General features: G+C 38.5%; 1 long non-coding RNA gene across 1 annotated transcript in view; it reads right to left on the bottom strand.

Moving 5' to 3' along the window:
• Positions 1-20,101, bottom strand: part of LOC134471604 (uncharacterized) — a 155,093-nt gene extending 134,992 nt beyond the window's left edge. The window contains exon 1 of the long non-coding RNA XR_010041082.1: positions 19,858-20,101. This is a non-coding gene — a long non-coding RNA (uncharacterized LOC134471604). The remainder of the gene's footprint in view (positions 1-19,857) is intronic.
• Between the last annotated feature and the right edge of the window lie 5,093 nt (positions 20,102-25,194).

The raw sequence follows: 25,194 nt of genomic DNA, 5'->3' as shown, positions 1-25,194 counted from the left end.
GGTGAATCCACCGATGTACAGTGTCTCCCTGATCCAATCACCTTTTACACACGTGAGGCTTTGGAGACATTTTAGAAAAAATCATAGCGGCCCCTTCTCTCAAGTCCCTACACCCTTTTTGAATCCCTCTCCCTCTTAAATCTCTAGGCAACCCTTCAGAATCTACCCTCACACTCTCCAAATCTGCTCACTCTTTCAAAAGCTCCCTCTGCTTTCTTAGTCTCTCCCCTCAAAATCTGTCTCCTCTTAGTTTCCCCACCATCTCAGAATGTCCCCTTTCTCTCAAAATCCGCCCCACATCTCTCCCAGCCCCTCAATGACCCCTCTCTTTTCTTTCCCATTTCTCTCCACTCCTGTTTCCCTCCCTCTCTCCCATGAGGTCAGCCAGCGTGGCAGAACTCTGTCCCACCACATAGAAGGTCAGCCTCACTTCTGCTCCCTCTTCTTCTTCTACCCAGGGGTCATTGGGCGCAATTATAAATAAACTACTTTCATTCCCATTCTGCTCATGTTCCTCGTGATGCTAGTCTGGAGACAGACAAATTGAGGCCGGGGTGGGGACACTAAAGCAAGATGGTTGCCCATGTAGGATGCAGAAATGCCTGAGGCTTGTGTTTACCACAGACCATCAAAATCTCAATTGTTAATTTATCCCTATTTATAGGCAAGCACACAGAGGCTTTTTAAAAAGGCCCTTATCCAAGAACACACTGTTAATATGACACAGCAGCAGTATTCTAGTCCCCCGCCTCCCCCCACCCAGTCTCCCAATCCACCACAATAAGCAACCAGGGCAAACAGATCTTTGGAAAGCACCAGCCCTAGCTCACAAACTCCCTGGGGTCTCAGTCTCTACTCCTGCAGCTTAAATTATCCAGGACTATTTCCCTCACCCCACCTCCATAGGCACACATTCCAAATACTGACACACAGACTAGGAAAAGAACTGGCACCCTGGAAATCATGTTGACATTGGCCCAGCTCTAATGAGAGTTCCAACAGCCTGAGCCATGCTTAGCAGACAAACCAAACCAGAGGCACATTAATCTCTGCCCCAGCTGGCCCCTGCATGGGCTTGCTCACGTGAGTGTGCTCAAGGAGACCCTGTCTGAACCCACAATGCAGGCAGAACGTGCTCAGCCCTGATTCTCTTGTTTTTAATTAGAAGTTCCCATTAAAACCTCTACAGCAATGAGTCACACACCAGGCAGCACACTTCAGGACAATTAGCACATTCCTCTGGTGGCTACAATGGCCCAGCTCTGGCCCAGAGCTGACATAATTGCACCAAAACATAGAGCCTATCAGGAGGCTCCCGTTTTAAGTGGAAAGAAACAATTAGTCACACCATCTATTGGGCAGTTAGATCTGTAGGAAATTATTTATTATACATACTTTAAAAGTTTGCCTTGAGTTGAGATACATGGAAATCACCTTTTGCCTATGGCTCAGTAATCTATAAGTAAATCTCTACCCTGCCTCCCCGCTGCTACTGATACACGGGGGAGAGGTGTGTGTGTGTGTGTGTGTGTGTGTGTGTGTGTGTGTGTACATATGCATGTGTAAACACCAACTGTGAGGCAGACTTATTGCAATTATGGGTCTGATCCACTGGAGACATGAGCATTCCATTCCTGGAATGTGGGAAATCATTGTTGGCACAAAGAGATCCTGAAAACCTCATCTACTTCTCAGCTTCTTTCTGAATCCCCAAACAACTGATTAAAACCTGCCCCTAAGATAGCTCCTGACCAAGTGATCCTGATGTTTCTGAAGAGTAAATAAAAAGAGCAAATTAGAAAGACCAAAAAGATGGCTCTGAACACCAGGAGAGCTGCAGACAGCTACCTCGAGGCTCCCTGGACTCTGCTGGAAACCACACACTTGGCTTCCCCTTGTGCAAGCATTTGTTCATCCCACTCAGCATTCACTGCTGAACCACGGCTCCTTCCTCAGCCCAGCGGCACCACTGTAATTAATATTCAACGCGCACTGCCACTGCGCACTCAAAGGCTGCGCTTCCAGCCTTTTCAAATCCAATTCAGACCAAAGTAATCTTTGCCCTTGCATTTGGGTTCAGACAGCAGCGATTGTTAGCATTGCAGATTATGGTTTATTAGCATTTATTGAACAGCAAAAGGGCCAAGCACGATAGCAGTTGTCCTAGATCTGTGATTTCTAAACTAAAATTAACAAACCAGTGGGGCACAAATATTGGGCAGGAGGGAGGCCCACTTAAAAAGACCTGATTTATGATTCCCCATCTAAGACTACATGCAAATGGAGTGGAGGATTCTGAGGCTTTAAAGAAAGCAGCCGTCTGTTAAGAGGACACAGGCAGTTTGATCACTCAGCTTAGAGACTCAGTCACCTTTCCTTATTCGTGGATCTAGAGGGAATAGTAAAGTGTAACGAAGCCTTGGTTCAGATCCTGGACTAATCCAGTATCTGACCTTGAGCAAATTACTTCATCTCCCCAGGATTCAGTTCATCTTCAAACTAAGAGGTAACAAGAACAGTGGTATTCAAATGATAGTCCTCAAAACTACTAGAAAGATGCAGCCAGAGTTAAAAGGGTCAGATCTCCTCTCCTTGGGGCTGGGGATTTAGTTCAGTGACATAAGCAGCTGCCTTGCAAGCACGTCGTCATGAGTTCGATCCCTGGTACTGGTAAAAAAAAAAAAAAAAAAATCTCAGATCTCCTCTCCTATATGACCCAGAGCAGCTATCATCTGACAGCTCCATATTCCAGGATTTCCACTAAGATTTTATGTAGAAGGGATTGTTCACTTTAACCTGTAAGATGCAAGTTTGAAGCCACACTCTAACCTCTAAAATTAAATCTTCCACAGGTCTAGAATCAATGTAGTGAGAACTGAGATGATGTAAGAAATATAATATTGAAGGGGCTGTAGGAATCTATCTGGATTAGCCAAAGGGATAAGAGAGACACAAGAAAGAAGCAAGTAAGTGAAGAATCTCAGCAAAGCAGAGAAAATATCTGAAAATGCTACTAATGAGCACATACAAGCAAAGTACATGGAAGACCTGAAACTATAACTTTGGGGAACGGGCAGGTTAAAATAATGGATATGACAGCAGTAATCTATGGCAGACTTTTGGGGAATAGATGAGAGATCCTTTGGTCCAGGCTGATAGATCCAAATAAGACTGTCTGGCAAAATGTATCCAAGATGACGGAGTAGAAGTACCCTAAGCATGCCTGCCACAGACAAGAAGCCAGGTGCAAAGGAAAAACGTTACTTTGAGGAGAGCGGTTAATCAAAGACTAAAATGTTAAATCTGAAACTATAATATCACTATAAGAAAACATAAGAGAAATACTTCAGGACTTTGTTGTAGGCAACAATGGTTAGATAGGACCCCTAAGGTACAGGGAACAAAAGCAAAATTGAAAAGATTCTTCACAGCAAAGAAAATAATCTACACAGTTAAGAGACAACATACAGAATGACAGTGTAATGACTTGTGTCTAGGTGTCCCACTAAAGCCTCATGCAGTCTTATATGGGGGTTTTTCAGAGGTGGCCGAGTCACAGTGTGTGATGCTGGGATTAAGGGTGTATGATTACTAAACCAATTCACTGACTGGTTTAGCACTGCCTTAATTCCAGTATCCTAATTCCAGTATCCTGCTATGTTCTGGACACCATGAGCTGTTCCTCCTCTGCCAAACCATCCTGCATTGGAGTCAGCCAGCTATGGACTAAATCTCTATATACATATCCCCTTTACTTTGGGTGTCATTTATTTTGTCCCACTGAGAAAAGCAACTAAGACAGGGAGAAAGTGTTTGAAAACCATTCACTCAATAAGGAACTGAGATTCAGGATACACAAGGAACACAAAAACCGGAACATAAAAATTAACAATAATCCGAATTTAAAATAGAGTATAAAAAATAAATACATAGTTCTCAAAAGAAGATATACAAAAGGATGCAAAAAAACTCAGAAATATCTAACCAAAAAAGAAAACTACAGGCCAATCTCCTTAAAAACATAGATACAAAAATCCTCAATAAGATATGGCAAACAGAATGAAGCAAATCTTCAAAAAGATTATACACTATGACCAAGTAGGATTCATTCAAGGTATGCAGGGTTGGTTCAACACACAAATCAATAAATGTAATAAACCATATCAATAGAGTAAAGGACAAAAATGACATGATCATCTCAATAGATGGAGAAAAAACATTTGACAAAGTCCAACACCTATCCATGGTTTAAAAAAAAACTACAGAAAATTGGAATACATGGTCTTTATGTCAACCTGATAAAAGCCATTCATGACAAACAAACAGCCAGTATTACACTACCCAACAAAAAGCTGAAAGCTTTCACTCTAAAATCAAGAACCAGACAAGGATGTCCACTATCACCACTCCTATTCAATTTAATTCTAGAAATCCTTGCCCAGAGCAATTAGAAAAGAGAAAGAAATAAAAGGAAGAATGATAGGAAAGGAAGAAGTTAAATTACTGTTATTTGTGATTGACATGATATTCTACATAGAAGACCCCAAAAACTCCACCAAAAGATTTCTAGATTTAATAAGCAATTTCAGTAATGCAGGTAGATAGAAAGTCAGTACTCATAAGTCAATAGCATTCCTGTATGCAAATAACAAATTCACTGAAAGAAAATTTAGGGGAAAAATACAATAGTAAATCAAAAAATGAATACTTAGGAATAGATCTAACAAAGGAAATAAAAGATCTGCACATTGAAAATTACGGTTCTCTGAGATTGAAGAGGGTATTAGAAAATGGAAAGATATCTCTTCCTGATGGATAGAAAGAATCAACATCATGAAAATAGTCATACTCTCAGAATTGTTATACAGATTTAATGCAATCTTGATTAGAATAACATTAGCATACTTCACAGATTTAGAAAAACTTTCCTAAAACTTATCTGGAAGAGGAGAGACCTAGAATACCAAAGGCAATCCTAGGCAACAATGACAAGGCAAGAGGTATCACAATCCCTGACCTGAAATACTGCAGAGCCACTGCTATTCAATATAATTCCAGAAACCTTTGGCCAGAGCAATCAGAAAAGAGAAAGGAATAAAAGGAAGAATGATAGGAAAGGAAGAAGTTAGAAATTACTGTTATTTGTGAATGACATGATTTTCTACATAGAAGACTCCAAAAACTCCACCAAAAGATTTCTAGATTTAATAAGCAAGTATGTGTTAAAATCAGCATGGTATTGGGAGGGAAAAAACCCAAGACCTGAGGATCAGTGAAACAGAACAGAAGATGCAGACACAACTACACACCCAAACACATTATCTTTGACAAATGGGCCAAACGTTCACTAGAAGAAAGATAGCTTCTTTAATAAATGGAAAAACTAGACATAATAAATGGAAAACATGTGGAAAAACTGTTTTTCCACGTGCTGAAGATGTAAACTAGACCCATCTCTCAACCATGCACTAAACTAAAATCAAAATGAGTCAAAGATTTAAATATTAAAATAGAAACATTAATTCTTAAAGAGAAAATAAGTAGAAATCTTGAAGACCTAGCTGTAGGCAGAGACTTTGAACAAGACCCCAATTGCTTGGGAAGTACTTCAAAGAATCAACAACTGAGATCTCATCTTATTAAAAAGCTTTTGCACATAGAAATCACCAACACAGTAAAAAGAAAACACAGAGAAGGGCTGGGGATATAACTTAGCAGCACAGTGCCTGCCCAGCAAGGATGGGTTCCTGAGTTCAATTCGTGGTACAATTAGAGAAAAAGAAGAAAAAAAAACCAAAAGAGTGGGAAAAAAATTCCAGCCAAATCATCCCTCAAAAAAAAAAGAACTTATACATAGAATATATAAACAACTTTTAAGAAATAAGGCCCCCAAAATTCAAATATCCAATCCAAAAATGGGCGTTTGAGATGAATACACACTTCTCAGATGAAAAAATAGAAATGACAAATAAATAAATGAAAAGATGTTCAACATCATTGGGCATTCAAGAAATGAAAATTAATACAGCACTGAGATTCCATCTCACACCAGTAGGAATGGCTGCCATCAAGAAATAAACCAACAAAAATGCTAGAGGAAAAAGGGAACCATTTTCCACTGTTGGTGAGTATAGATTAGTGCAATCACTGAGGAAATCAGTATGGAGATTCATAAAAAAAAAAAATTGGATTAAAGGCCTCATTTGACCCAGCTATTTCCTTTCTGGGTATCTTTCTCAAAGAACTGAAAACATTACAACATATATGTGCACTCATGTTTATAACACAATTTGTAATAGCTAAATCTTGGAAACAACCCAATTTTCAACAAAGGAATGGATAAAAAAAAGTTGTGGTCTTTGGCCATATTTTGGGGACACACCATAGCCACCAGCATAGGTCCCGGAGGTTCTGAACTCCACCCAGCTCAATGCAACACTCTGGGACCACACTTTGGGGTTGTTTCTGGCTTGCCACAGGGTCTTGGACAATCTGAGCTCTGCCCAGCCCACCATCCTGGTGCAATCCATCAGGGGAGCACTCAGCCAACTCTGTGGGTCCTGTAGGTGCCGAGCCCTACCCAGCCCAGTGTAAGGCCCTGGTGCTATACTTTGGTGGTGCACCCTAGCTACCTGTACAGGTCCTGGAGGATCAGAGACCTTCCCAACCCAGTGCAATATCATGATGCCATCTATCGGGGGAGTGCCCCCAATAAGACCTCATAAGTCTTGCAGGAGCCAAGCCCTGCCCAGCCCAGCCCAGCCCAGCACCCCAGGCACCACCCATGGAGCACCCCAAAGAGAAGCAAAGGTCCAAAAGGGCTCCACCCAGGGACCCACCACCATCACAGGAGAAAGCCCCAGTGACCTGACAAAGGGCAGAAGTCCCATCCATCATTTTTCTGTCATTCCAGAAACCTCAGTTCAGAAAAACCAAAGTGTCTGGCTCACACCTTTGCACCATGGGACAGTCAGTGAGGTAAGTGCCTTTGACTTAATCAGCTTGTGTGGAGGAACCAGGGAAAATGACCCAAAAAAAAAAATGGAGAAAACTGCAGTCTCAGACCTCTAGCCCACTGAGAGCAAGCCCAGAAGATAATGACATGCAGGAATTTGGAAACCACACAACTGAAATTTATGAAATGATAGCAACTGAAGTAAAGAAACAACTCCATGAGGCTATGGAGGAAATCAGATCGGAAGTAAGCCCTCAGGTTAAAAAAAAAAAAAGCAGTGACAAACATTATGAAAGAAATGTTGGTCATATCTAAAGAAGATGTAGATTTTAAAAATAGAGGAACATAAGAAAATGATGGAAACCCTGAAAGAACAATATAGGAAAGAATTCGAATGCTTCAAACATTCACATAGAGATTGGGGGAGAACATGGCAGACAGATAGCAGCAGCTACAGAGGCTCTCTGAAAGACCCAGCTTAGAATTCAGGAATGGTGCAGAGTGAGGAATCATAAGCAGGCAGAGATATGCCCTTCTGACCCAAGAATGAACTGGGCTGAGAGAAACCAACTGGGAATGCAATCCTGGTGCTATAACAGGAACAGAAAAGCCTCAGTGTGGAAGCTGGAGCCTCACCATTGGAGGCCGCGATTTGGGTTTCCCGATGCCGCTGCTGCATCTACATCAGCTCAGCAGGGAGAGAGACGTCCGAAAGCTCTGAGAACGGGAATCATTGAATGGAGTTGAAAGCAGGACGGGCGGGGAGCTATGCATTGACCTGCAGTAAGTGAGAGAAACTGGGACTCTTCCACAGTCCAGGAGACTCCAATAGAGGACATTCTGGGACCGGGCAGACTTGCGGGAACAGGGTGCTGCAGTGACTTCAGTCACGTATCCCCCTCTCAAGCGGGATTGGTGAGCAGTGCCAAGCCTACGTGATGCTGCTGGCTGAGACCCAGTAGGCTAGCACAGCCCAGGTCCAAGCGCCTGAAGGTAGATTGACTTGGAGGGGTGGGCCCCGCATAGGCTGCCTGGTCTGCAACTTCCTGGTGTGCTGCGGTGGGTGGGAACACCTAGCCGGCGCAATTCAATCAGACTGTGGCCAACAGGGAAGGAAGCTGGGCCTCCTATATATGCTGGCATATATAAGGAACAAAGAATATGGCAAGAGGCAGCAACAAGAAAGGGTCCTCGGCCCTTAATCCTGAGAAAGAGGCAATAGCAGACACAGCACCAATAGATATAAAGCGCTATCTCCAGAGCCTCATAGACAAGTTCAGGAATGAAGTTATTAATGACCTGAAGCTAGACATAAGCAGAATAGTTAGAGAAATGCTAAGCACCACCCAACAAAAAACAGAAGGTGGAATGGAAGAACAGAAAAAGAGGGGAGAATTGTTTGGTGGAGAAAATAGAGAAAGCATAGAATACGTGAAGCAGGTTCAAAGAGATTACCAGGAAACTAAAAACTCTATCGAAAACTGGCATAACAGCTTAAAAGAAACTAAGGACAGATTATCTGAACTGGAGGGCAGATTTGTAATATGGGAGCATGAAATGAAAAACTTCTTTAAAAAAACAAAGAAACAAACAGCAATAATACAAAGACTAGAAGATGATAAGTGGATCCATAACTTAAGAATTAAGAACATAAAAGAAGAAGTAGGGACACAAACAAATGAACTACAAAAGCTACTCACAGAAATAATCCAGGAGAATTTTCCTAATTTAGCAAAAGGTAAAGATACTCAGTTGTATGAAGCATACAGGACCCTAGCCACCTACAACCCAAACAGAGCAACACCCAGGCATATAATAATTAAAATTCCAGAAATCCAATACAAGAACAGAATATTAAAAGCCATCAGAGACAAGAAAGAGATCACTTACAGGGGAACACCCATCAGAATTACAGCAGACTTCTCGGCACAAACCATCAAATAACAAAGAGCGTGGGGGGAAATAACTCAAGCTTTGAAAGATAATAATCTCCAGCCAAGATTGATATATCCTGACAACTATCCCTGGAAATTGATGGAAAAACAAGGTGCTTCCAGGATAAAGAGGAACTAGGGGAATATGCAACCACCAATTCAACTCTACAGAGAATACTGCAGGATATTCTAAAAAAGAAAAATACAAAGAATCCAGAAATAGTGGCAGAGAGGCCACAATGAATGGACCAGAAAACAAAATGAAGAGGACAAACTGACAACTAATGACAGAAAAAGAGCTCAACAGAAATGAGGCAGAGAAGATTGGATGATAGGAACAGCTATTTTGGAGACAATGATGTCTTAATAGGTAATACTGATTTAGTATCATCTTGTTTTGAAGTCTCATCAAGCTTTTGTTCTTCTGTCTCCATTGGTGTAAACAGGTTGTATCTTATTGGATTTTATTATATATAATAGTATAAGCAAAAACTTTTATAGACAAGGAGATTATACAGAAACCATTGTTCATTTTCTGTTAGTTGATTCTAAATACCCTGTAATGCTGTCATTCTCTTAAATGGTTTTACATTGTGTTGATATATTTGATGCTACAGTATACGAAGTTATACTCAAAGATTTCAAGGAAAGAGACAATACGGTAACTACTTTTATGGCAAGATTATCTTGTGGTGAAACACTATTTTGGTTAAGTGGTTATGTCTTTATCTGTGCTCTTTTGCTGTTATGCCCTCTTTTATCTCAATCTCCATTTTATTATTTACTTTTTTATTTTTATCCTTTTAATTAAGGGAAAAATAAATTTTAAAATAGCAGGATATATTATAGTAACCCACTTTGACTTTCCATTATCTTGATTTAAAGCCCTGTATTGCTCTCTCCATCTTGTTTTTGACTGATGTCCCCCTATTCTGCTTTGCTTGATAGTACCAGGTTTGAAAGTTTAGGCAACAGCTGTGAAGATAGTGGGATTCATTATGACGCCCATTCTGGTTGACTATTATCTTCTTTTGAAAACCTATAATGTCTCCAATGTTTTGGTTTTGTTGGTTTTGTTCTTTACTGTTTTGTTCAATTTTATTATAACTGATGATATAGGCAAATTCTATTAGAGATAGCGGGAGGCATTATGGTAACCATTGTTGATCACCTTGTATTATGCTTTTACATTATCTATTATGTCCACCCTTTTGATTTGACTGACTCTGTTCTGTTATGTCACATTTGGTTCTACTCTCTTCCAAAAAAGTAATAAGAACTGTGGGAACAAAAAAACCCAAAATGTGTAATTGTCATTGTACAAAAGAGAGGAAAAGAAAGTGCTCTAAACGATATAACTGCATGTATATTTAAGAGTATAAGATAGATAATGATATTACTGAGTTTTGTTGGGTCATTGAACAGAACTGTTTGCAGTCTTACTGTTGGAATGTTCACTTTATAAGCTTTAATTTTGTAACTTGAACAATTATTTCTAAGATGACAATATGTAATCCATTAACTAGTGATTTCCTACTGTTTATTTTTTTCTGTAAATCTGTATAACTTGTACCTTTCTCTGCTTTTTTTTCTTTTTTTCCTTAAATAAAATTTTAAAAAAAAGAACATTCACATAGACATTCAGGAAATTAACAATTCCATTCTAAGCTGGCAAAACTGCTTGAATGAAGCTGAAGATAGACTCTCATGTCTCGAAGACAAAATAAAAGCTAGTATTTATGAAAGGAAAGATTAATAAATAACAAGGGACCAGCAACATCAATTCAACATCTGCAAGATGATGCAAACAAAAACAATACATGACTGATAGGTGTCAATGAAAAAGCAAGAGTCAGCACAAATGACATAAAAATGCTATTTGCAGAAGTAATAGCAGGGAATTTTCCAAGCATGGGAAAAGAATCTGACATGAAGATAAGTGAGGTATATAAACTCCAATTAGCCACAACCAAAATAAATCTTCATCCAGACATATAATAATTAGGATATCAGAAATTCAGCACACAGAGTACTAAAACCTGTCAGAGAAAAGAAACTGATCCCTGTGAAGGAAAGCCTATCAGAATCATGGCAGACTCCAACACAAACCATCAAGTTCAGAAGATCTTGGAGTGAAGTATTTCAAGTCCTGAAAGAAAACAACCTCCAACCCAGACTGATACACTGCAAAACTATCTTTGAAAAATCAATGGAGAAATAAGATACTTCCATAACAAAGAACAACTGAAGAAATTCATTTACCAAACCAACCCTATAAAGAATAATAAAGGATATTCTAGGAAAGAGATACAAATGATCACAATTCCAACAACAGAAACAAACCACCAAGCAGTGTAAGCACTTAAAACAGAGAGAAAAAAAGTAGAGAAACAACAAGATAACATGACAAAGTCAATACATATTAGTCATAACTATCAATGCAAAAGGCCTCAAATCACCAATCAAAACACATAAGCTAGCAGAGTGGATTAAGAAAGAAAATCCAGCTGGGGATTTAGCTCAGTGGCATAAGCACCTGCCTTGTGAGCAGGCAGTTGTGAGTTTGATCCCCGGTACTGATAAAAAGGAAAAAAGACAAAAAAAAAAAAAAGAAAGAAAGAAACAAACAAACAAACAAAATCCAGCAATGTGCCGTATAAAAGAAACACATTTAACTCAAAAGGAAATTTGTAGACTAAAAATAAAAGAATGAAAACCAATACTCCATGTGACAAGAACCCAGAAAAAAGCAGGGGTAGTGATTGTATTTGCAGATAATGTGAAAACCAAACTAAGAATGATCAAAAGAGATACAGAACATCAAGTGGAGATACTTGTTAGAGGGAAATTTCAAGAGGAAGAGATAACAATCAGAAATATGTATGCACCAAATATGGGAGCATTGAACTATATCAGACAAATATTAATAGGCATGAAAAGTCAAATAAGCGATAACGCAATTATAACAGGGGACCTCAACATTCCATTGGCAAAAAGAGATGATATTTTAAAAATCAATAAAGAAATAGCATAACTGAACCACACTTGTGAACAAATGGACTTAGTAGCCATATACAGAGTGTTCCACCCAACATTAGAATACACATTCTCCTCAGATGCACAAGGGTCATTCTCCAAAATAGATCACATGCTAGCCTACAGAACATGGTTAACTAAATGAATTGAAACCATTGAATGAATAACCATGCAGATTATATGACCAAAGAACCATAAAATTAGAAACTAAACACAAAAACTCCATTATCACATGAAAATTAATGCACTCAAACAACCAATGGGTCACAGAATAAAGAAGAAATTACATAATATCTACAATTGAATGAAAATGCAAATACAACTTACCAGTATGTGTAGAACACAATGAAAGCAGTTCTCAATGGTAAATTTATAGTGGTGAATTCTCACATCAGGAAAATGGAATGAACACAAATAAACAATGCTGTACATCAGACTTCCAGAAAAAGAGCAAGTCAAGACCAAAGAAGGAAAGTAACTATAAAGATTAAAGCAGAAATTATTGCAATTGAGACTAAGAAAACAACACAAAGAATTAATGAATCAAAGAATTGGGGCTCTTTGAAAGAATACATAAAATGTATAAACCCCTAGCCAATCAAAAAGAAGAAAGAAAAACTTAAATCCACACAATAATAAATGCAAAGGATGAAATCACACAGATCCTGTGGAAATTCAGAAGATCATCAATGCCTATTTTGAAAATGTATAGTCTCATAGGATGGAAAACACAGAAGAAATGGACACATTCCTACAAATATATGAATTACCAAAATTGGAACAAGAAGATATAAAAATTGTGAATAAGCCAATATCAGTTAATGAAATGGAAAGCATAATTTAAAACTTACCAACAAAAAAAAAGCCCAAGTTCTGATGGATTCACAGCTGCATACTACAAGAAATTTAGAGAAGATTTAACACCAACACTCCTCAAAATCTAATGAAACTGAAAGGGAAGCACAAATGACATAAAAAGGCTATTTGCAGAAGTAATAGCAGAGAATTTTCCAAGCATGGGAAAAGAATCTGACATGAAGATAAGTGAGGCATATAAACTCCAGTTAGCCACAACCAAACTCCCTAACTGATTCCTGGAAGCAAGTATTACCCTGATATCAAAACCAGAAAAAGACCCAAACAAAGAAGAGAACTGCAAGTCCATCTCCCTAATGACATACATGAAAAACTCCACGATAAAAATACTGGCCAAAAAATGCAGAAAATTATCAAGAAGACTGTACAGCATGACCAAGTGAGATTCATGCAGGGATGGTCAACATACACAAATCAATAAACGTAATATATCACATTAACAGAAGCAAAAACAGAAATCACGTGATCATCTCAATAGATACAAAAAAAGGTTTTGATAAAACCTAACACTCATTCATAGTGAAAACTCTAGAGAAAATCAGAACAGATGGTCTTTACCTCAATCTGAGAAAAGCTATTTATGACAAACCAACAGCCAACATCATACTATACAGACAAAAACTGAAAACTTTCATTTTAAAATCAGGGGGGGAAAAGGACGTTCGTTGTCTCCACTCCTATTCAATATAGTTCTGGAAGCATTAGCCAGAGCAATTAGAAAAGAGAGAGAAAAGGAATAAAGATCGGAAAGGGAGAATTTAAATTATCATTATTCACAGATAACGTGATACTCTACATAGAAGACCCAAAAACTCCACCAAAAGATTTCTAGACTTAATAAGCAAATTCAGCAGCATAAGTGAGTACAAAAAATCAACACTCACAAGTCAATAGCATTCCTGTAGACAAAGAAAAACTCACTGAGAGAGAAATTCGAAAAAAATACACCTTTTACACTAACATTCAAATAAATACTTAGGAATCAATCTAACAAAGGAAGTAAAATATTTATGCACTGAAAGTTACAGTACTCTGAAAAAAGAAATCAAAGAGAAATTCAGAAAATACAAAGATAGCCTTTACTCATGGATAGGTAGAACCAACATTGTGAAAATGGTCATACTCCCAAAACTGTTATACAGGTTTAATATAACCCCCATCAAAATACCATTAGCACACCTCACAAATCTAGAAAAAGAATTCTGAAAATTCATGTGGAAGCAGAAGAGACCTAGAATATCCAAGGCAATCCTAGGCAACAAAGGCAAGGCAGAAAGTATCACAATCCCCAACCTGAAATTACACTATAAAGCTGCTATAATAAAATCAGCATCATAAGGGCAAATAAACAGACCTGAGATCAATGGAACAGATTAGAAAATACAGACAACTACAAACACGCTCAGGTACATTATCTTTCACGAAGGACCCAAACATGTTCACTGGAAGAAAGATAGCATCTTTAATAAATGGTGCTGGAAAAATTAGATTTCACATGCCAAAGACATAAACTAGACCCATGTCTATCACCATGCACTAAACTCAAGTAAAAATGGATCAACAGTCTAAATATTAAGACAGAAACACTAAATCTACTGCAAGACAAAGCAGGTAGAAATATCAAGGACATAGCGGTAGGCAGAAGTCATAAACAAAAACCAAACAGCACAGGAAGTACTTCAAGAATCAATAAATCTTATTTAAAAGTTTTTGCAGATCCAAAGAAATCACCAATAGAGTGAAAAGAAAACCCACAGACTGGGAAAAGATATTTGCCAACTGACACCCTGACAGAGGATATCTAAAACATAAAAAGAACTGAAAAAAATCAAATTCAAAGACTCAGTCCAAAGCGGGGCATCTGAGATGAACAATTATCAAAGAAATACAAACAGAAAATAAATATATGAAAAAAATATTCAACATCATTGGTCATTCAAGAAATGCACATTAAAACAACACTGAGATATCATCTCACACGAGAAAAATGTCTGACATCACGAGATCAACATATAACTAGAGCTGGAGGATCTGTGGAGGACAAGGAACCCTTCTCCATTGTTGGTCAAAGTTTAGACTGGTGCAATCACTGTGGAAATCAGTGTAGAGATTCCTCAAAAAACTAGGATTAGGAGTCCAATTTGACCCACCCATTCCTCTTCTGGGTATTTTACCAGAAGACTTGAAAGTGTCATACTACAGCAATATATGTGCACCCATGTGCTGCACAATGTGTAATAGCCAGATCTTGGAAACAATCCAAATGCCCATTAACCAAGAATAGAAAAGATGTGGTATTTTTATACAATGGAATAATACTCAGCTATAAAGAAGGATAAAGTAGAGGGTTTTATGGTGAATGAATGCAACTAGAGACCATACTCATTAGTGAAATAAATCAGACTCACACATGTAAACACCGTATTGTCTCATTGATACAAGAAACTGAAAGAAAGAACCAAAAGTTACAATAGACATAGTGAAAGGGAAAGAAACTTCTGAAAAGGAAATCATACAGTTTAATCATCGTTACATGCCTGCATCTGGAACCTGGGCAAATATTTTGAAGATAACAATATGCAATATAACAACAATTGTTAAATTCTTATCTTGTTCTGAAATCCTATATCACTGTTGTTTTTGCTCTTCTTGTCATTGTCATTTGGCTTTTGTTGTTTTTTGTTGAGTTTTTGTGCTTTATCCTTTCTAAAATAAAAAATGTAATCTTTTTATACATTTGAATACTACTCAGTCAGAAAGAATAAGTGAGACTTTTATAGGTAATGGATGCAACTTGAGACCATAGTCATAAGTGAAATACACACACGTTGAAACATCATATTGTCTCAGAATGTATAATAGATACTGTGAATGGGAAGAAATTGTTCAAAAGGAAAAAAGAGCTAGGATGGGGGGGAGGAAAGGAAGGAAGGTAAAAGGAAAAAAAACAAAATACAAAATAGTTATGCTACTAGTTTCTCTGAGTTCACTGAAAAGAAAATTTTGTGCTAGTATCATCTGGAGACTTTTTTATGCCCATATCTTGTATTCTAATTAACTACTTTAAAGATAATAATACTCTGCATTAACTATTATTTTCCTATTTTATCATGAAATTTTATTTTACTGTTTCAGCACACAGATGGACATGAAGTACGTGAAAAATATTTAGTCTCACTAGTCATCAGGAAAATTCAAATCAAGTCACAGTGAGGTATCATTTCACCCAAGTTAGAATAGCCACTATAAAAGAAAAAAAAAACATAATTGCTGGTGAGAATGCAGAGAAAGAAGAACTCTTGTACACCATTCATGGGGGAGGGCTGTATATACCCTACAGAAAACAGCACATCGAGTCCTCAAAAAGAAAAACACTAAAAATAGAACTACCATATGATGTGGTGCCACTCACAATAGATAAAATATACTCAACCAAGATGCTTATCAGTGGATGAACAGATTTTTAAAAGTTATGTGTATACACAATAAAGTGGTATTCCATCACAGGAAAAACAAAACCTTTCATTTGCAGTAACATGGATGGAACTGGAGGTCATTATGTTAAAGAAACATATCAGACCCTGAAAAACAAATATCACATATTCTCACACATTTGTAGAAACTAGTAGTCAACCTAGTAGAAGCAAAAAATGGAATAGTGGTAACTAGAAACAGGGGGAGGAGAAATAGGAAAGAAGTTCAATTAAGGTCGCCAAAGCAGAGATAGGAGAAATTAATTGTTTCTTACAGACAGCCTGGTAGCTATTGGTTAAAACAATCCATAATATATCTACAATACATATGCATGAGCTTATGGCAAGGAACTCCACCCTCTACTGGAACAACACAGAAGCACCAAACATCAAGTTGAACACAGGCTTTTACCATAATCTAGTTCAAAAATAATAGCAGATCCACTCATAAGGTCACTACTCCCATAGCCTAATCACCCCTTAAGGTATTACGTCTTAATATCATTACGAAGATAATTCAATTTCAACACACATTTGGGAGGGAACAAAACTCTTACATACTCGTTAAGTTCTTTGGGTTGAGAAAAATAAAAGTAACCATGGCATTTCTTGAGTGTTTACGGTATTTTAGGACCTGATGTTCTACATGCAACTCAATCTTTTTGACATCTCACAGGATGTCACCATTTCTATTTGATGGGAGAAATTAAAATTTAGTTAGGGATACTAGTTACAAATGACCACATAGCTGGTATATTTCAATTCAGTTCTTCCAACCCCACAGTCTGTGCTCCTAGTCACCAAATTACAGATTTTTCAAGCTCATTTAGCTTCTGTTAAAGCAGGAATATTATTTACCTTCTTAGAAAGTTTTGATAGTACCTTATTGCCTACAACAGTGTTTCTCAAAGCTGACATCATGTGTCAACCAAATTCAGCCACTCACTATTGCCCAAAAAGTCTCAGATTCCTTCCTCTGTGCTTATTTCCCTAGCTTGAAAATCATTCTGCTATCTAAAAGTACATTCCCCATCTTAAGAAACTAGCCAAGGACACCTCTCCTCTAGAGCCATCTGTGACCACTTCAGCCCCACTATAGTTTCTTGAAAATTTTTTCTATTCCCTGGGCTTTAAAATGCCTATCTTTCATTCTGTATATGTTGTATTAGTCAAGATTCCAACAAAAAACACATTTCTATCGGCATAACTGGAAAAGCATTTAATAGATTTTAAAAGGTGTGGGAAGGCTAAGGAATCTGCAGCCGCTGGTACGAAACCCACCTGGGAACAGAGGATCTTCTAACCACTTCTCGGCCTAAAAAGGATGAAAATGGGGAACCCATTGTAGACAGTATCCTGAGAGCACCATTATACAGAAGCTGAGATACTCAGTTAAGAAATTAGCTTCCCTGGATAGGAGACACAGCTAATAAATATCTCAGTTTGCCCTTGTTTGTTTCTTTCCCATCTCTCCACCGGCAGAATTCAATCAGATTTTAGGAAGCTCACTGCCGTAGGCCAGAAATTCTCAAATTTTAATAGCCATCCTGATCACCCGCAGGGCTATTGAAACAGATCCCACACACATCACAGAGTCTCTGATGCAGCTGCTCTAGGGTGAGACTCAAGAAGATCACAGGAGGTGCTACGAAGACCCCAATCCCAGGACACAGTGACAAACATAGTCATGGAGCGTGGCATCAGCCAGCTTCCTAGCATTACAGAGCAGCCGGGAGAAGTGAAATGTTGATCTGGAGGAAAGAAAGAAGCTATCCGCCATATAGCAAATCTATGCCCTGGACCAGGGGTCAGCAAAATTTCCTGTAAATGATCACATGGTCAAACTTTTAGACTCTTCCAGCCTTATTGCCTGTTATTACTAACAAGTTCCTGGTTTACGTTTGCATTTTCAATTCTTTAGTGGTGAAGAAGCTATTGACTATTTCCATTCAATAAAAACTTCTTGGAATTTTGAATGTGACCTTTTCCCAGGCTAGTACTATGTAGATCCATACTCTCTAAAGATGCTGAGCAGTGGCAGCAAACTACAGATCTCCATTGACCACTCAGTTATGAAGATAAATAACCGATACTCTGGTCCAAGTTGCTGAAATATGCTCAGTAAGTTACATTAAACACTTTTTCAATGTATGGTATTTTCAACTTCTGAAAGATTTACTGGGCTGTAACCTTATCCTAAACAGAGAATCTCTATTTGACTCTATTATAGCACAAAAACAGTCACAGACAATGGGTGAATAAATGAGCATGGCTGTGCTCCAATTCAACTTTCTCTATAAATAAGTTCTACCGTAAACTCATTTGTCACATCTACCTTTCAAAAATACAACCAGAATCACTCACTGAATATTCACATGCCAAATCCAGGAACTTTGTTCCCATTATCTTTTTGCTTCAAGGAAAGTTAGACTTGATCTGTTCTGGGTAGGATCAGCACTCGGGAAGCTCTCAGTTTAGCTTTGCAGCAAATTTTTTATGTCTGCTACATTCAAGAACCATGCAAGTCATCCAGGAGCCAGGGATGAATGATATCTTCAATTTCCTAGCATTTTAGAATTAACTTGCTAATGAGAAGGTGTCAGTTAACATTTTCAGGTTGCTAGCAAGAGACATGACTTAAATAACAAAAAGTAACAAAAAAATTTTAAATATATTAAGAGAATACTGAAATGCCAGTTAGGCTTACAGGACAAACAGATCAGTCATTCCTCAGGAAGGACAGCAACAGAATAAGCTTCCACAAAAGCAGCCAAGGCACAGTCCTACCAGATTCTCTTGTAATTCTGCCTTGGAAGAGGCCCCAGTGTAAGTATTATTCAAACCTCCCCAGATGGGTCTTATTAACTGTGGCTGCTAACTATAGTACTTCTCTCTTAAGCACAGTTGTTTTGCTTTTTTCCCTATTTTGGTCTGGTTTTTAATATTATTGACTCTTGATCAAATTATCATACATTTTCTAAAATCACTCTAATTGCCCTATCCCCCACCAATTATAACAGGTGGGCAGCAATGTGCCCCGTGTTTATCTTTCCAAAGAATTAGCTGGTGTCTATCTCAAGTACATCACATGACTTCCTGTGCTGTAGACAAGGGGGATATATGTTAATTATGCTTCCTTGAGATAAGGAAAGGAGGCTCAGAAATGGGATGTACCCATATTCGCCCAACAAGTACATGACAAGAATGAATCCTGCTATCCATAAGGAAGTTGTTCTCCAACCTCAGAGTGACTTAGATGCACCAGGATACTCACTCCCAGGCAGTGCCGTTGGCTTTCACCCCAGAAGTTCTGATTCAGTAAGTCTTGAATAGGGCACAAATATCTACATTATAACCAAGGCAATTATGACACGCATGGGCCCAAAAGCACAGTTCATGAAACACTATTGAGGAAATAATCTTTAATCTATGACCGAATGTTATTCTTCCCAGAAGCAAAGGAGAAGATCAGCAGATCTAAGTCAAGACCTGTATCAGGTGGGGTCACTAGAGGAATGGATTTAATATAAAATATGTGATATATATATATATATATATATATGGATTTGCAAGGTAGGCTTACAATGGCTGCCTCCTGAATCAGCTGCGGAAAGGTACACAGTGTCCACCTGTGCAGTAGTGCACTGAAGGAACCAGTCAAAAGTCGAAGGCCTGGAGCTCACTGCAGTCCTAAACAAGTCCAAGAAGCAAAAGCATCTGCACGGGAAGCCTACAGATACATAAGCGTAGGCAATGGTAAAGACTGGAACTCTTCTGAAGCACAAGCAACCCTGTCTTCTTTTTAAATTTCACCCAGGCTGTAAGCCTATTGGTTGGTTGCACCCCTAGGTGGGTCTTCCGGCCTCAGTGAGCCAATTATCCACAGGCTCAGGACTCTGCTAAACCAATCAGCTAGGTGCTTCTTACTAAACTTGACACCATAGCTCCCTATCACAAGAGCCTTTCTGCATTCATAGTACTTTTTATTTGATTTGTCCTTCATTCTCTTATTCCCTGCCAATGTTATTTTCTAGAGAAGTAATAATAAATGGCAAACTGCTGACCAGCAGAAGTCAATGAATCTTAAGTTCAGCATTCCAAAGTGGATAAACCTGTAGTGGTTTCTTAGTGCTTTAGATTAAGAAGCAATGAGATTGCACTCAGACATAGCAGGAAAAAACCAGACTGTGGTCAGTTAGTGATGTCTGCTGTGGACATAGGATTTCGGCAGCCCTAGATAGTAATTTATTTTCCAGTTTTATTTAGCTAATATTTCTACAGCGAGAAACTTAGTTTCTGACCACAGATAATGAGAAGTGATTTTTTTAAAACTGATTCCATGCTGCCCATAAAATATGTGCTCCTCCTGAGATATTCAGGATGCCATGATTCAAATGTAAATAGCCCCTAAAATCCATCAATGTCTGGGTGGCTGATTGAGCACCATGGACTATAATAGTGTCCCTTTTCTGATCTTCAGGCATTTTTTTTATTTTTGTGAGCTGATGAATTACCACAGTAAGGGGACTTTCTCATACATTCTGCTCATGATAACGGATGAGGTGTGAAATCAATTCTGAACACCTAGGAGGCCTATGATTTATCATCATACATTAGACCTTGGGGAGTTTTATTGGATGAATCTCAGTTGCACTCAGAATCCAACCACACTCCCAGAAAAAGAACATTTAGTGACTCCAGATATATCAAATATAGATGTTTCACCTCTAACATCCATACGGGTCTCTTTTTCACTCATTGAATCAATGAATGTCACCTGAACCCCTAATAGGCACTAGGTGCTATTGCAGGAACTGTAACTATTGCAATGCACAGAAGAAACAAGGTGTCTTTAGACTCCGTTATCCCTAGAGCTGACTCCCCTCCCTGATCATAACTTATGCTCACTACTGGGCAAACAGCCTGGTACCCAGGGAACAACACTGAAGGTGGACACCATCCCATACTCTTCTGGACTGCAGAAACTTGCAAGAGCTAACCTGCCAATAGCTAACACCTTTATCATGACTTATATTCTGTCAGTACAAGGATCAAGGCTACTCCCATGAAAATATCTAACGGAGGTGTATTTTGAATAAACCACTAACCAAGCCGCTAATTTCAACGGAAGCTTCAGACAGTAAGTGGACATGGGTAGGAGACACCTGGAAAGAATTCTCTCTTCTCACAGGAAGTCCTAAAATGATATTCTCAGCACAAGTTTGAGTTTGGGAAATGGCAGGTCAGACATCAAAATCATATCCTAAAGTAGTTAGATGGGCTTTTTGTTTTGTTTTTATTTTTTCTTTTAATAAACACCCGTACGTCAGTGTTCCTCCACAGCTGCTGCTTCTTGTGAAGGTTTGGGTTAGGCTCCAGGTATAGCCATTTTGAAGTATGCAGCAATGATTCTACAGTCCACATAGATTTAGGGTAGATCTCTTTCAAAATATAAGGTACCAGTTTTGTTCACAGTTCAGGGAATGTAAACCCACTGGACTGGAAATCAGGAAACTTGAATTCTGGTCCTGAAGTTTTTCTTGAATCAGCTACGTTACCTCAGGCTTCAGCTCTCTGGGCCCTTGCTTCATTATACAATGAGGGGGAAAGGAGAACATGATTTCTAAAATGTCTAAAAGAGTTTAGATAATGCAGCTGTGTTTTTTCCACATTTGTGGGCCACTTTCAGACAATAATTGATTAACCGCCAGTATAAATTATCACTGCTAAACAGTTCTAACAGGAAAGTAATGCATATTTAAAACACGTTAGTATACCAGAGCACTCTACAGCATACTTAAGTGTCTTTGGGATCCTTAGTTAAGCTTCGAGGTGTTCAGTGAGCAGTTTTCATACACCCCTCAATAGTAAACTCACCTTGCAACTAGTGCTCATCATGCTGTCTTCTGCTTCCTGCCTCTGTACCCCAAAAGATGGTATATATGCAAAATTGGGTGGCTGATACTGGTTTTCTCAAACAATGTACCTATATGTTTATTTTTCTCATTAAGAATCTAGAAGCGTGTCTTCATATAGACTTGCAATTGACTGGCTTTTTGCTTAATCATTTCCATTTGGTTAATACACTTGCAGTTTCATTCTGATTCCCTGCCTCCCTATACCACTCCCATAGATCTGCATGCAAATAGTCTCTGTACTAATGGCTAAGACACACACCAGAGTGTGAGCAGTGAGATGTTTATGTCTATTACTTTTCCATAAATATTATTAACTCCTTAAATACTGATGCATGAGATAACAATCTAGTTTTCTTGCCCTTTCAAACTAATTAGTCACATACCTATCCCCAGCCAAACTGCTGTCCAAATAAACAGGGTAATTCTCTGGGAATTCATCAGCCCACAGTTGAGTCAGTCCATGGCCATCTTTGGAATGGGGCTTCCATTTTGTCACTCCCCTAGAGTTATAGCATGTTAGAAAAATGAGTCTCAAAACAGTTTGATGATAAGAATCTTACAGAGATGTGGCAATTATTTTCCCACATCTGTGTCCTGCTTTCTACTGTCAAATCTGAAAGCCTACACATTACATTTCCCTGATTCTCATACCAGGACTCTTGGATGAGTTCAGCCAGTGTGCACCATCCTAAAAGGCTGAAGGAAAAAAACCATCCAGGGCCCAGTATCAGGAGAAGGGGTGCCTCTCCGGGGATCCAGCCGCTGCAGCATGGCATATCTCCCTCTAAGGCCCCAGGACCACCCACGTAGGCCTCAAACAAGCAGCCTCCTCATCAGACAGCTCCTTCTGTTTCATCCCACCATATTCCTTTTCCTTCTGCCCCTCCTGCCCTCCTCACAACTGTACAACTATGACACATTGGGCAATCTCCCTTTATGGGGGGGACATATTGCAAGACCCCCAGGGAGTACCTAAATTTGTAAATAGTACCAAATCCTGTATATACTATGTTTTCCCTTCATACATATATCATCATAAACTTTAATTTATAAATTAGACACAGTAAAAGATTAACAACTAAGAGCTAAATGGATCACTAATGGAGAACTTTCACCTCTTCACCTTGGCTGGAAATGTGACAGCAGTTTCTTCATTGTTCATTGGCAGATACAGCCCCTCAGTGGTTTTTATATTTTTCAGTCCAAATCTATTCTTGAATCTGTACCACCATCCTTCCTTGCAGCGAATGAGTTGGTGACTCATTTCCGGGGTTTGCTTGCTGAAGTCTTCCCATAGATTCAATGGTTTCTGGTGCAACACGTTCTATCAGTTGGAACATATTTTCTGTTCATTTCTCCCACCAACAAACCTAATGACTTTTCTGTCCTCACTAAGAATCTGCTGCACACTGTGGCTGCAACGTTGCAGTTTGAAGTACAACAGAAAAACGAATCAGATGTCTTGTTCCACCACCACAACTTCACAGATACAAGGTTAGCTCTTACTCAGATTTTAGCAGTCTCAGCATTAGATTTTTTATTATTTCCTTTATTAAGTCAAGAACTTTCACCTCTTCATAGAGGAAACACTTTATGGCCTCTCTTGGGCATCTCTGAAGTGCCAGTATGACTGTTCTTGTGCTCTGGAGCCATTATTAAGTAAAACCAAGGTTATTTGAAAACAAATATTGCCGACTCATGACTTTCAACCCGATAACTGAGACAGCCACAAGGTGGGGAGGAGCAAGATTCCATCCTGACACTCAGGATGGTGCAACAGTTTAAAAACTTCTGTTTCTAGAATTTTCTATTTAATGTTCCCAGACCAATATTGACCATGGGTAAATAAAACCACAAAAAGCAAAGCCATGGATGGGGGTGAGAGAAAACTGTATTGGCATAAAATTGTCCAATGACTCCTTTCCTCTCTCCACAGGCCCGGGCAAAGTGACTTTAAAATCCCTCTGTTTCAAAGGAGGAAACCCAGTCCTTTATCTCCAGAGTTTAGGCTGACCTTACAACTTCCACTAGCTACTAAACTACAGACTTATACATTGACAATTACAGTACTCTGAAAAAAGAGAACCAAAAAGATTTCAGAAAATGGAAAATATCCCTTGATGATGGATAGGAAGAACCAACATCATGAAAATGACCTTAATCCCAATCAAAATACCATTAGCATACCTCATAAATCTAGAGAAAATATTTGTAAAATTCATGTAGAAGCAGAAGCGACCTAGAATGCTGACTGCAATCCTGGGCAACAAAGGCAAAGCAGGAGGCATTACATTCCCTGACTCAAAATTATACTACAAAGCTACTCTAATAAAATCAACATGGTACTGGAAAAAAATAGACCTGAGGATCAGTGAAACAGAATAGAAGATGCAGATACAACTACATCAGCTGCATCATCTTTGACAAAAGGGCCAAACATGTTCACTGCAACAAAGATAACCTCTTTAATAAACGGTCTTGAAAAAGCTGACATTTCACATGCCAAAGACTTAAACTAGACCCATATCTCTCACCATGCACTAAACTAACATAAAATGTATCAAATATCTAAATAGTAAAACAGAAACAGTAAATGTTCCAGAAGACAAAGTAGGCAGAAATCTTGAAGACATAGGAGGAGGTAGAGTCATGAACAAAAACCAAACTACATGGAAAATAATTCAAAGAATCAGCAAAAGGAATGTCATCTTATTCAAAAACTTTTCCATATCAAAAGAAATCACCAACACAGTGAAAAGAAAAACCATAGAATGGAAAACAATTTTAGCCAACTGTTCCTCAACAAAGGACTTCTATATAGAACATATAAAGAGGTTTTTAAAATCAGGTCCCCAGATTCAAAGACCCAACCCAGAAATGGACATCTGAGATGATGTCCATTTACTTCTCAGGTAAAGAAATACAAGTGGCAAATAAATATATGAAAATATATTCAACATCACTGATCACTCAAGAAAAATAAACAACACTGGGATTCCGTC

This window comes from Cavia porcellus, unplaced genomic scaffold (assembly GCF_034190915.1).
Source record: "Cavia porcellus strain 051 isolate PalLab524CR breed Dunkin Hartley unplaced genomic scaffold, mCavPor4.1 scaffold_19, whole genome shotgun sequence".
In the NCBI taxonomy this organism is placed as follows: Eukaryota; Metazoa; Chordata; class Mammalia; order Rodentia; family Caviidae; genus Cavia; species Cavia porcellus.
This window is presented reverse-complemented; position numbering and strand designations above follow the sequence as displayed.